Here is a 12,984-nt window from a genome sequence, read left to right on the forward strand (position 1 = left end):
AAGGACTTGTCATCATAGTCCATATAAAGTTGCTTAGCCATGGTCAATGGTGCTCTATTCACAATAGCAAAAAAAAAAAAAAAAAAAAAAAAAGGAAAAAGAAAAATGGAAACAGCCTTACTGTCATACACTGACAAATGGAAATGAAAATATGGTATGAATACACTATGAAATACTAGTCAACTGAAAAGAAAAATTAAATCATGAAATTTGTAGGTAGCTTGATTATGGAGCTAGACCACATTATACCAAATGAAGTGACTCAGACCCAGAAGAACAAATGCTGAATGTTCTTTTTTTTTCCTTTTCTTTTTTAAATTCTAGCTTAAAGATATGAGAATCCATACTGCTGAAACCAAGAAAGTAAAATGGAACCAAGTGCAAGGTGATGAGGGTAAAAAGAACTACAAACAAGGGTACAGAAGGAAACAGATACTATAAAAGGAAAAATAGAAAAAATAGGGAGGGGAGACTTTATCTGGGAAAGAGGGTGGGAAGGGAAACTCTGTTGGACAGAAAATGAACGACCAAGAACACCAAAGATGACTAGAAGAGATAGAAATATTATTTTATGCTTACTTACAAATATATAATGTGTATGTGTATAATATACATAAACAATTTATCACTCGGGGTGATAATAATCCCTGAAGAGCCATAGACTAACAAAATTCTTCGTTCCGAGCAAGGGAACCCTCATTTTGAACTGTTAATCAGGGGAATCCAAGAGAGTCCTAAGGCTTGTGGTTGCCCTCCAGGTAAAGCACTATAGCTGACGACACCACCTACTTTCAACAAAAAAATTAAGCTTGAACTGCTCTGAATGCCTTCTCCCTGATCAACTCTTATAATATCAGAAGATAGTATGCAAACCGCCAAGGGAGAGGAACAGTCAGTAGTTCTACCCAGATGAAAGGCCTACAAATCACAATACTGAATGGATCAGCATATCCACAGTGCACAATAGCAGCACTTATGTGCTGTTATTGCTGGGGTAACCAACAGTTATCTAATTGAACTTAAATTTCATTTAACAGGAAGTAATTCATGCTTAGTACTATAAATCTTGCCAAATCCCTTTTGATGGGGGGGGTGTCATAAAAAGGAGGAGAACCTTCTACTGATAGTTCCCTAAGGCAATATAATTTCTAACTGTATTCTAAATACTTGTCTTATTCCCACAAAACCCATGGCATCTCTCATCAAAGAAGCTTCTTTTTGCAATAGATGGAGACTATTACAGAGATTCACAATTAGTCAAAATGCAGATAACAACTGACTGTGTGGGTTGCCCAACTCTGACAGATCTCCAGCACAACATCAATACCTATAGCTCAGGGGAAATGGTAGAAGAGGAAGCAGGAAGATTTTAGGAGCTAGAAGACAACAACCTCTGCTGTCAGATAGTATCTTCTATATGCCTTATAGCTGGATCTCCTGGAGGCATTTCCTCAACTGAGGCTTCTTCCTCTCTACTGACTCTAGCTTGTGTCAATTTGACACACAAAACCAAGCACCCAGAACACCATCTCTTGTTACCACACAAAACATCCAGTACTGGGACTGGGTTATATCCAATTGAGTTGTTGGCCAAAGGCATTTCATGGAAATCCCCCAAACCATCCAGGTTGTGGGCAAAAGAATAGGTTGATCTCCACAAAATGACAGCAAGGCTCCATTGTTGAAGACAACACCCATACAACTCACTAAACATGGACAGGTCAAGCTGGTGCCTACATAGAACTTTCACCCCTACATTCTAGTGTCTTTGGTATGGGAGGGTTCTCTGCAGTCTACCAAAAGAGAAACATAAACAACAACCCAGCCAGAAAATCTTTGATCTACAATATGTCCTGCCTATAGAATATGCTAAGGTTATAGTGACACAAAGCTTGTGGGAATAACTAACCAATGTCCAATTTGACTTAAGATCCACTCCACAAGATGGAACTCACACCTGACACAGCTTGATTGACCAGGAACCAGAGAATAGATAGCCCTGAGACTTATATTAAAGCCAAATATTACTGGTCTTTAAAAAAAAAAGTAGCAATAATGATGACTCCTAATGATATTTTGTTATACTCCCAGACCAGACATGTCCAGCCATCTCAGAGAACCTTCCTCCTGAAGCAAATGGGAACAAATGCAGAGACTCACAGACAGATACTACAAGAGTGCGAGGGAAAAATATCTTGGAACATGCAGCTCTACATGGGATGTTCCCATAAAATTTCTATGCCCAGAGCTCAGGGAACACTGTGGAAGAGAAGGCTGAAAGAATGTAAGAGCCAGAGGGGATGGAAGAGACCAGGAAAACAAGGCCCTCTAAATCAACTCAGTTAAGGTCAAATAAACTCACAAGAGACAGAAGCAGTAAGCATAGGTGTGAAATGGGTCTGCATCAGGTCCTCTGCATATATAGTACAGCTTTCAGTTTACTATCTTTATTTTTAATAAAAGGTAGAGATATAAAAAAAAAAATCAATCTAGCATACTTCCTGCCCATTTTCCAATATTGCAAATATTCTGTTAATATATGCTCCAAGATCAGTGAGATGGCTCAGAGGTCAAACACACTTGCTCTTAAGCCTGAACTACCAAGTTGTTATCCTGGAGCCCACATGGTGGAAGGAAAGAATAAAATCCCGCTAGTTGTCTCTGTCCTTCATATGTACAGACCATGGCACACCCACATGCACAAGCACATGAATACACAATAAGCAAATGTTAAAAATAATTTTAAGATGTGTATGTGTGGGTGTGTGTTCTAATTTACTGGGTGTTTTCTACAGAAAATAATCCAAACGTTTCTTCCTCGTGGTCACAGAAGGAAGTTTATCATCTCTGATTAGTTAGCTTGACTGGTTTTCTATATATTTTGTTCAGTTCTTTTCAAATTTTGCTCTTTAATAGTGCTTCTCTTTGCAAATATTTAGTATTATCATTTATTCCTCTACGTATGGAATTATGTTATAAGACTTAAGAGCTACTTGTGGCTCCTTACCATGTAAAGGAGATCAATGCCATGACTACTGGATGCCTCTAAATGATGGAAATGGAGAAAATGAACATACTCTATACCACAAAATTATACCCATTTCAGACTGCGGAACAATATAAGATATAAGATACACTATGTTAAGCCACTCAACCTCTGATCTTTGTTATAATAGCAAAAGGAAACTAATGCGTAATTCAGACTAAATACTATGGCTTGGGATTCCTTAAATGGCACAAGGTACAAATCTGCTGGAGGGCCAAACCAGCTTCCATTTGTTTCATAAATGCCTTGCTGGGTGCAAGTGTAAGAATTTTCTTCTATGCAGAAATATATAAGAGGAATTGGGTGGCTCTGGATATGAAATTGGTCAATTTAAATTTTAAGTCCTGTTGTTATTAAATGATCATATAAAGCTGATCTAAAACATTTATCAAACATAATTACACAATTGTCATTTAATTTGAAGTTCCTTATTACTGAAGTGCAGTATATTTTCTTATATTCTATATTCAGACTTTCCCCCTGACACTTCAGACTTTGGGCCTTTTAAGAATGTCAAAATAGTTCTATATATACTAAGTGATAATTACCAATTTCACAAGCACAAAAAAAGCACTCTTCATACATGTTTTGTACTTGCATGCTATAATCAAACTTTGTCTTGTTTTATGATTTTTCTTTTTTGTACACAATGAAATTTGTGAATATTAAATATCATTTTACGTGCCTGTGTGAATTTGGTTTTTATATGTAGCTCTTTAGCCCATGACAATTCATTTTAAATGATCAGTGTAATAGAGAAAAGACATTTATTACCCATGAAATTCCAAAGTGTTAAAGCATCTATGTTTGTATGTAAATTAGTGACTTTCTAAATATAAAGTTTACTACTCTAAATTTACTTGTTTTCTGTCATTGTAGATTTGCCCTTTCTATATATCTCATGTGAACAGAATGACAGCTTCTGTGTTCTTTGGAGTCTAGCTTCTATTCTTGAATATATAGTTTTGTAGCATGCTGTTAAATCTTTTTTGCTAAATAGCATTCCACTGTACAGACACACCACATTTGCGTATCAATTTGTTAGCTACCAGAATTGAATGTTTTCCAACTTTGGGGCTTTAATGAATGGTGTGGATATGAACATTGTGACCAAATGATAGTATGGAGTATATTTTCATTTTTACCAAATAGTTACACAGCAAGAGAACCAGTGAAATTTTGGTAATCCTACCTTTAACATTTTGAGAAACTGCAAATTCTCTACCAAAGTACAGATAACACTTTGCATTCAGATCAATTCTTCAAGATTTTTGTATTTTATTAAAATCACTCAAAGGTGCCAAAGGTTACTTTATTTCTCTAGTGACTAATGATGTCCAGTTTATTTTCCTATTCATACACATAATTTGTGTATGTTCTCTGATGAAATGCATAATCAAATTTTTTGACCATTTTTTACTTTTCTATGAATTTGTAAAGATATCTTTGGATAAAAGTTCATCACAAACATATATATGTGAATAATTTTTCAAGTTTGTGGACTTAATTTTCAGGCATAAGCATTTATGTTATTAAATCCAATCAACTTACTTTTTCTTTATGGATCTGATTTTAGACTTTCCATTTGTCTGTATATCTATTCCTAACTAGTTAAAAGATTACTAATCCATAAGATACTATAAGAATCCTTAACATTTGGTTTTCATTTTATAATTAATTTACTTTTTATTAATTACAACTGATTCACTTTGTATACCTCCCTCATTCATTCCACTCCCACCCTCCCTCCCTCATCTCCTCCCATGCCTCTCCCCTAGTCCACTGATAGGGGAAGTTCTCCATCCATTCCCTCTGACCCTAACCTATCAGATCTCATCAGGAATGACTGCACTGTCTTCCTCTGTGGCCTGGTAAGGCTGCTCGCGATTCAGGTGGAGGGGATCAAAGAGCTAGCCACTGAGGTCATGTCAGAGACAGTCCCTGCTCCCCTTACAAGTGAACCTATGTGGACATTGAGCTGCCGTGCGCTACATCTGTGCAGGTGTTCTAGGTTACCTCCATGCATGGTCCTTGGTTGGAGTAGCAGTCTCAGAAAAGCCCCCTAGACCCAGATTTTTTTTGTCCTGTTGCTCTTCTTGTGGAGCTCCTGGCCCCTCCAGGTCTTTCTATCTCCCTATCTTTCATAAGATTCCCTGCACTCTGCCCAAAGTTTGGCTATGAGCCACAGCATCTGCGTTGATACTCTGCTGGGTAAAGTCTTTCAGGTGCATTCTCTGGCAGGCTCCTCTCCTGTTCCCTGTTTTCTCCCTCTTCCAATGTCTGTCACTTTTGCCTTTCTGAGTGAGGATTACTTTAGCCAGGGTCCTCCTTCTTGCTTAGCTTCTATAGGTGTACAGATTTTAGTATGTTTATCCTATATTATATGGTTAATATCCACTTATAAGTGAGTATATACCATGTGTAAGTCTTTCTGCTTCTAGGATAGCTCACTCAGGATGATCTTTTCTAGTTCCCACCAATGGCCTGCAAATTTCATGATTTCCTTGTTTTTAATTGCTGAGTAGTATTCCATTGTGTAAATGTACCACAATTTCTGTATCAATTCCTCAGTTGAGGGACATCTAGGTTGTTTCCAGGTTCTGGCTATTATGAATAAAGCTGCTACAAACATGGTTGAGTAAATGTCCTTGTTGTGTACTTGAGTGTATTTTGGATATATGCCTAGGAATGGTATAATGAGGTAGCATTATTCCTAATTGTCTGAGAAAGTGCCAGACTGATTTCCAAAGTGGTTGTACAAGTTTACATTCCCAAGAGCAGAGGAGGAGGGTTCCCCTTTCTTCACAACTTCTCCAGCATGTGCTGTCCCTTGAGTTTTTTTATCTTAGCCATTCATATGGGTGAAAGGTAAAATCTCAGGGTCGTTTTAATTTGCATTTCATGATGACTAAGGAGGTTCAGCATTTCTTTAAGTGTTTCTCTTCCATTCAATATTCCTCTATTGAGAATTCTCTGTGTAGCTCTGTAGCACATTGTTTTTTTTTAATGGGATTACTTGATTTGTTGCTTTTTAACTTGAGTTCTTCATATATTCTGGATATTAGCCCTCTGTCGGATAAAGGGTTGGTGAAGATCCTTTCCCAGGCTGCAGCCTGTGGTTTTGTTCTTATGACTGTTTCCTTTGCTTCACAGAAGCTTTTCAGTTTCAGGAGGTCCTACCTGTGCTGTGGTGTTCTGTTCACGAAGATATCTCGCGTGCCAATGAGGTCAAGGCCCTTCCCCACTTTTTCTTCTAATAGGCTTAGTGTGTCTGTTTTTATAGTGAGATCTAAGATCCACTTGTACTATAGTTTTGTGCAGGATGATAAATATGGATCTATTAGCATTTTCCTACTTGTAGACATCCAGTTAGACCATCACCATTTGTTGAAGATGCTGACTTTTTTCCATAGTGTGGTTTTGGCTTCTTTGTCAAAAAGCAAGCTTCTGTAGGTGTGTGGTTTTATTTCTAGGTCTTCTATTCAATTCCATTGATCCCCCACTCTGTTTCTCTGCCAGTACCATGTGGTTTTTATTACTATTGCTCTGTAGTACAGCTTGAGATCAGGATGGAGATACCTCCAAGCAATCTGTTGTTGTACAGGATTGTTTTTAGCAATTCTGGGTTGTTTTCCATATGAAATTGAGAATTCTTCTTTCAAGTTCTGTAAAGAATTGTGTTGGTATTTTGACAGGAATTGCACTGAATCTGTAGGTTGCTTTTGGCAAGATGGAGATTATCACTATGTTAATCTTACTGATCCATGAGCATGGGAGATCTTTCATCTTCTGATATCTTCTTCAGTTTCTTTCTTCATAGACTTGAAGTTTTTTTTTTTTTTTTTTTTTCAAACAGGTCTTTCACCTGCTTGGTTAGAGTCACTCCAAGGTACTTTATTATTGGCTATTGTGAAGGGTATAGTTTCCCTAATTTCTTTCTCAGCCCTTTCATCTTTCATATACAAGAGGTCTACTGATTTTTTTTTTTATTGAGTTAATTTTATATCCAGCCACTTTACTGAAGGTGTTTATCAGCTGAAGGAGCTCTCTGGTTGAATTTTTGGGGTTACTCATGGATATTATATCATCTGCAAATAGTGATATTTTGACATCTTCCTTTCCAATTTGTATCCCCTTGATCTCCTTTACTTGTTTTATTGCTCTAGCTAGGACTTAGAGTAGTCTGTTGAATAGATATAGAGAGAGTGGGCAGCCTTGCCTTGTCCCTGATTTTCAGTGGGATTGATTTAAGTTTCTCTCCATTGAGTTTGATGTTGGCTATAGGCTTGCTGAATATTGCCTTTACTATGTTTAGGTATGTGCCTTGTATTCCTGATCTCTCCAAGACTTTAAACATGAATGAGTGCTGGATTTTGTCAAGTGCTTTTTCGGCACCTAAGGAGATGATCATGTGGTTTTTCTCCTTCATTTTGTTTATATGGTGGATTACATTAATGCATTTCCATATATTGAACCACCCTTGCATGCCTAGGATGAAGCCTACTTGGTCATCATGGATGATATGCTTTATGTGTTCTTGGATTCGGTTTGCAAGTATTTTATTTAGTATTTTTACAACAATGTTCATGAGAGAGATAGGTTTGAAGTTCGTTGTTTTTTTGGGTTTTTTGTTTTGTTTTGTTTTGGTTGGGTCTTTGTGTGGTTTAGGTATCAAGGTGACTGTGGCTTCACAGAATGAGTTTGGTAATGTTCTGTTTCTGTTTTGTGGAACAGTTTAAGGAAAATTAGCTCTTTGAAAGTCTGGTAGAATTCTGAGCTAAAACTGTCTGGCCCTGGGCTTTTTTTTGAAAGGGAGACTGTTGATGACTGCTTCTATTTCCTCGGAGATATAGGACTATTTAATCTATTTACCTGATCTTGATTTAATTGGTAAATGGTGTACATCAAGAAAATTGTCCATTTCATTTAGGTTTTCAAATTTTGTGGCATAAAACCTTTTAAAGTAAGACCTAATGATTATTTGAATTTCCTCAGTGTCTGTTGTTATGCTCCATTTTCGTTTCTGATTTTGCTGGTTTGTATAGTTTCTCTCTGACTTTCAGTTAGTTTGGCTAAGGAATTGTCTATCGTTTTTATTTTCTCAAAGAACCAGGTCTCAGTTTCATTTTTCTTTGAATTGTTTTGTTTCTAATTTAATGATTTCATCCCTGAGTTTGATTATTTCCAACCGTCTACTCCTGTTGGGTGTATCTGCCTCTTTTTTTCCTAAAGCTTTTAGATGTGCTGTTAAATTGCTTGTATGAGATGTCTCACCCTTCTTTCTGGAGGTACTTAGTGCTATGAACTGTCCTCTAAGCAGTGCTTTCATTGTGTCCCATAAGTTTGGGTATGTTGTGCCTTCATTTTCATTGAATTTTAGGAAGTCTCTAATTTCTTTCTTCATTTCTTCCCTGACCAAGCTGTCGAGTAGAGCGTTGTTTAGTTTCCATGTGTGTGTACGCTTTTTGGTATTTCTGTTGTTGTTGACGTCTAGTTTTAGGCCATGGTGGTCAAATAGGATACAAGTGACTCTTTCTATAGGATACAAGTGACTCTTTCTATCTTCTTGTATCTGCTGAGATTTGCTTTGTGCCCAACTATATGGTCAATTTTTGAGAAGGTTCCATGAGGTGCTGAGAATAAGGTAGACTCTTGAGTTTGGGTGAAAAGTTCTGTAGACATCTATTAAGTCCATTTGATTTAGGACCTCTGTAGGTATCATTATTTCCCTATTTGGTTTCTGTCTAGATGATCTGTCCCTTTGTGAGAGTGGAGTGTTGAAGTCTACCACTATTGAGGTGTTAGGATCAATGTGTGACATAAGCTTCAATAATGTTTCATTTACAAATGCAAGTGCTCTTTGATTTGGGGCATACTTTTTCTGATTGTGACGTCCTCCTTTTGGATTTTTCCTTTGATGATTATTTTAGCTTAAAAGTCTAGTTTATTAGATATTAGTATAGCTACCTCAGCTTGTTTTCTGGGTCCATTTCCTTGAAGAACATTTTTCCAGCCCTTTACTCTGAGTTAGTGTTTATCTTTGTTGCAGAGGTGTGTTTCTTGGATGCAGCAGAATGTCAGATCCTGTTTCTGCAACTATTCTGTTAGTCTGTCTTTTTATTGACTTGAGTCTGTTGATGTTGATAGAAAATAGTGACCAATGAATGTTAGTTCCTTTTATTGTGGACTTGGTGGTTTTAGTGTGTTTCTACGTTCTTTTTCTTTTAATTTTTTGTTGTCAAGTTATCTATATCCTGTTTTCTTGGGTGTAATTGATTGTGTTGGATTGGAGTTTTCCTTCTGCGATCTTCTGTAGGGCTGGTTTGCTGTACAGATATTGTTTAAGTTTAGTTTTGTCATGGAATATTTTGTTTTCTCCATCTATGTTGATTGAAAGCTTTGCAGGGTATAATAGTCTGGGTTGGCATCTGTGGTCTCTTAAGAGTCTGCATGACATCTGCCCAGACCCTTCTGGCTTTCATAGTTTCTGTTGAGAAGTCTGGTGTGATTCTAGTAGGCCTACCTTTACATGTTCCTTGGCCTTTTTCCCTTGCTGCTTTTAATATTTTTTTCTTTGTTCTGTAGATTTAGTGTTTTGACTATTACGTGACATGAGTAGTTGTTTGTTGTTTTTTTTTTTTGTTTTGTTTTGTTTTTCTAGTTTAGTCTATTTGGTATTCTGTAGGCCTCTTGTATGTTTATAGAGATCTCTTTAAGTTGTGAAAATTTTCTTGAAAATATTTTCTGGACCTTGGAACCTGGAATCTTCTTTTTCATCTATTCCTATTATTCTTAGATTTTGTCTTTTCATGGTGTCCTTGAATCTCTTGGATGTTTTGTGTTTGGAACTTTTCTGATTCTTTGAGAGATGTATCAATTTCTACAAGTGTATCTTGAACACCTGAGATTCTCTCTTATACTGTTAGTGATGCTTACCTTTTTGGTTCCTGATCTTTTCTCTAAGTTCTCCAGCTCCACAGTTTTCTGTTTGTGTTTTCTTTATTGAATCTAATTCTGTTTTCATGTCTCGTACTATTTCCTTCATCTGTTTGAATGTGAATTCCTGTCTTTCCTGATGGCCTCTATTCTTCTGTTTGTTCCTTCTCTATACGCCACTAATTGTGCCTCTACCTGTACTTCTACTTGTTTGGCTGTAGTTGCCTGTATTTCTTTGAGAGCTTTGTTCATTTCCTCTCTATATGCCTCTACTAGTGGCTCTACATGTGCCTCTATTTGTTTGGCTGTATTTGCATGTATTTCTTTGAGAACTTTGTTGCCTCTTTATGTGCCTCTAATAACTGAGTAAGCATAGATTTGAGATCTTGTTCCTGTGTTTCTGATGACTTAGTATAGACATTGATTTTTGGGGTTGCTAGTGAAGCCATGATGTCCTGATTTTTGTTAGATGTGTTCTTACATCAATCTCTAGCCACCTGCTTATCTGTAACCTTCTCTGTTTGTTCCTGGAGTCTGCACTTCAGACTGGGTCCGTCTGTCTCTGGTATCTGAGTACTCTTCAGGAAGATGAGAGAGGTCCATGGGTTCGAAAGTGGGTGTTGGTGTTTTAGCTGTAGCTAAGGGAGGAAGGTCACAGGCACATGTGCACAAACGCGGGAGTGTGCATGAAAGTGTGCCTTGACCGACAGGGTGCCAGAACATTGTAGATGCCTGGAAGGGTAGAGCTTAAGCGCAGGAGGGGGTGCTGTTCATGGGCACAATGCGTATGTGCAGGTGCCCAGAATACCTCAGTGCCCTACAGGCCTGTCCTCCCAGTATTCAGATCTGGAGCCCAGGCTCCAGGAACTGTTTGCCTGGACTCTACTGGTATAGCCACAGAACAGGAGCTTCAATGTTGAGAATGCTGTCCTAAGGATCCCTATGTTGCCCACAGTGGGGATATGGTTAGGAGGGATCCGATGGCTGCTAGTGTAGAAGGACCCTGGATCTGGGGCTCTGCATGTACTCACTTGAATGTGCACTCACTCATTTGCAGGCCTAATCAGAAAGCACAGGAGTTTCCCCTGTTCTCTACTCTCATATTTGAGCCCACAGGAGCAAATGAGAGTGTAGGAGATTCATCAGCTCAGTGGTGCCCACTGTTTGGCTCCTGGGCAGGGAGACCCGTACTGGGGTAGCTGCCTTTGCTATCTCAGTCAATGAGCATTGAGGCTCCTGCTTAGGGCAGCTGCCTCTGCCTCAGGGAGGCTCCTGCTTGGGGAAGCAGCCTCTTCTGCCATCTCAGTCACTGGGCACAGAGGCTCCAGCTTGGATCAACCACTGCCGCCTCTGCCGAGCAGGGAGGGCCGTGCTTGGGTCAGCAGCCACTGCCGGCTGCCTCTGCCAAGCAGGGAGGCCCAAGCTTGGGGTAAGGGGAAGTTGAATATTCACCACTCTCAGTCCCTGGAGATGTCCACGGGTGACCTGGATCCAAACTGTCCCATCTCTTGGGTTGCTCTCTCACCCAGGAAGCCTCAATGTAGATGTTCTGGCTTCAGCTGCCCCTCCACTCACCAATTTCAGAGTTTCGGATCCTATTCCCCTCAAGTACAGTTTGTGCTAGTCGCCACCATCCTATACTCCCCAACATTTGGTTTTCTTAATTAAAGTCTAACTTTCTATCTACTTAGAATTAGCTTATCTAATAGATGTTACCTTTTTGTTTCAGAACTATTTGTATTTTTTGTTTTAAAATATTTTACTTAATATTCATACATTATTTAAAGTATGTTTTGATCAAATCCACTATCCCTTTCCTCACAGTCCAATTCCTATCTCCCCTTCCCTACTTTTCCCTCCCAGCTTCATATACTTTTAGTTTTAAACCTAATTTCACTCAGTGACACCTGCATGTCCACTGGTGTAGGGCTACCTACTGGAGCATGAGCAGTCTGGGGGCAGAGGGCATGTTCCTAAAGAAAACCCATTCTTACTCTCCCATCAACTGCCAATAGTTCCTCAGCTATGGGATAAGCTCCTTTCCATCCATTCTGAGGTCCTGGCTAACTTGATCTTGTACAAGTATTGTGCATGCAGTGCTAGCTGCTGTAAATCTGCAGATACTGTTAGATGTCCACTAACCTTAGCTCTTACAATCTTTCAACCCCCTCTTCTATGATGATTCCTAAGCAGTAGGAGTAGGGGGTGGGATGGAGATATAAATGATATAAATGTCCCATTTAGCATTCCACAGTCCCTTATTTTCTACATGCTGACAGGCTGTAGTTTGTATTAATCTCTTTGCTGGTCTGAATGAGAAATGAAGGTGTCCCCTCCACCACCAATGGGCTCAGGCATTTATTTAAACACTTGGTGGCACTATTTAGGGACATATAGCTTTAATGTAGAAAAATGGATCATTGGGAGTGAGCTTTGAGAATTTAAAGTCTTAACCCCACTTCCAGTCCACTCTATTTCAAGCTTATAGTTAAGGATATGATCACTCTACTTCCTCCTGCTGTTATGCCTACCACTTGTTACCATGTCCTCTGCCTCACCATGATGAAATCTATCCTTTTACAATAAAAATCGAAATAAACTCGTTTTTTCTCAAGTTGAAATTGGTCACACTGAAACTGGTCATACCATTTTATTGAAACAGAAAATAACTAATACAGAAATTGACGCCAGAGAGTGGGCCGTTGCTAGGAAGAACCTGATCATGTTTCTTTTAAGGAATGTATAATACTTGGACCATAAAAGTGGATGAATACTGTAAGCTGGGCTTAATGGGACATTCTAGTAGACTCCTGGAGCCAGTAGCAGAAGTAGGAATAGATTGTGAAGGCCTAGCTCAAGGGCTTTCAGAGGGGATCAATAGTTGCAATCTGTCCTGGGTTACAGTACATTTGTGTGATATTTTGACAATGAATCAGACTACATTTTGCCCCATGTTTGAAGAATATGCCTGAGGCTCACTTCTGTGGCATAGTTGTTACTGA

General features: G+C 38.6%; 1 protein-coding gene across 6 annotated transcripts in view; it reads right to left on the reverse strand.

Moving 5' to 3' along the window:
* Window positions 1–12,984, reverse strand: part of Lcorl (ligand dependent nuclear receptor corepressor like) — a 154,853-nt gene that overhangs the window by 110,701 nt on the left and 31,168 nt on the right. The window lies entirely within an intron of this gene.

The sequence above is a fragment of the Psammomys obesus genome, unplaced genomic scaffold (assembly GCF_907164565.1).
Source record: "Psammomys obesus unplaced genomic scaffold, mPsaObe1.curated_primary_1811, whole genome shotgun sequence".
NCBI classification, from domain to species: domain Eukaryota; kingdom Metazoa; phylum Chordata; class Mammalia; order Rodentia; family Muridae; genus Psammomys; species Psammomys obesus.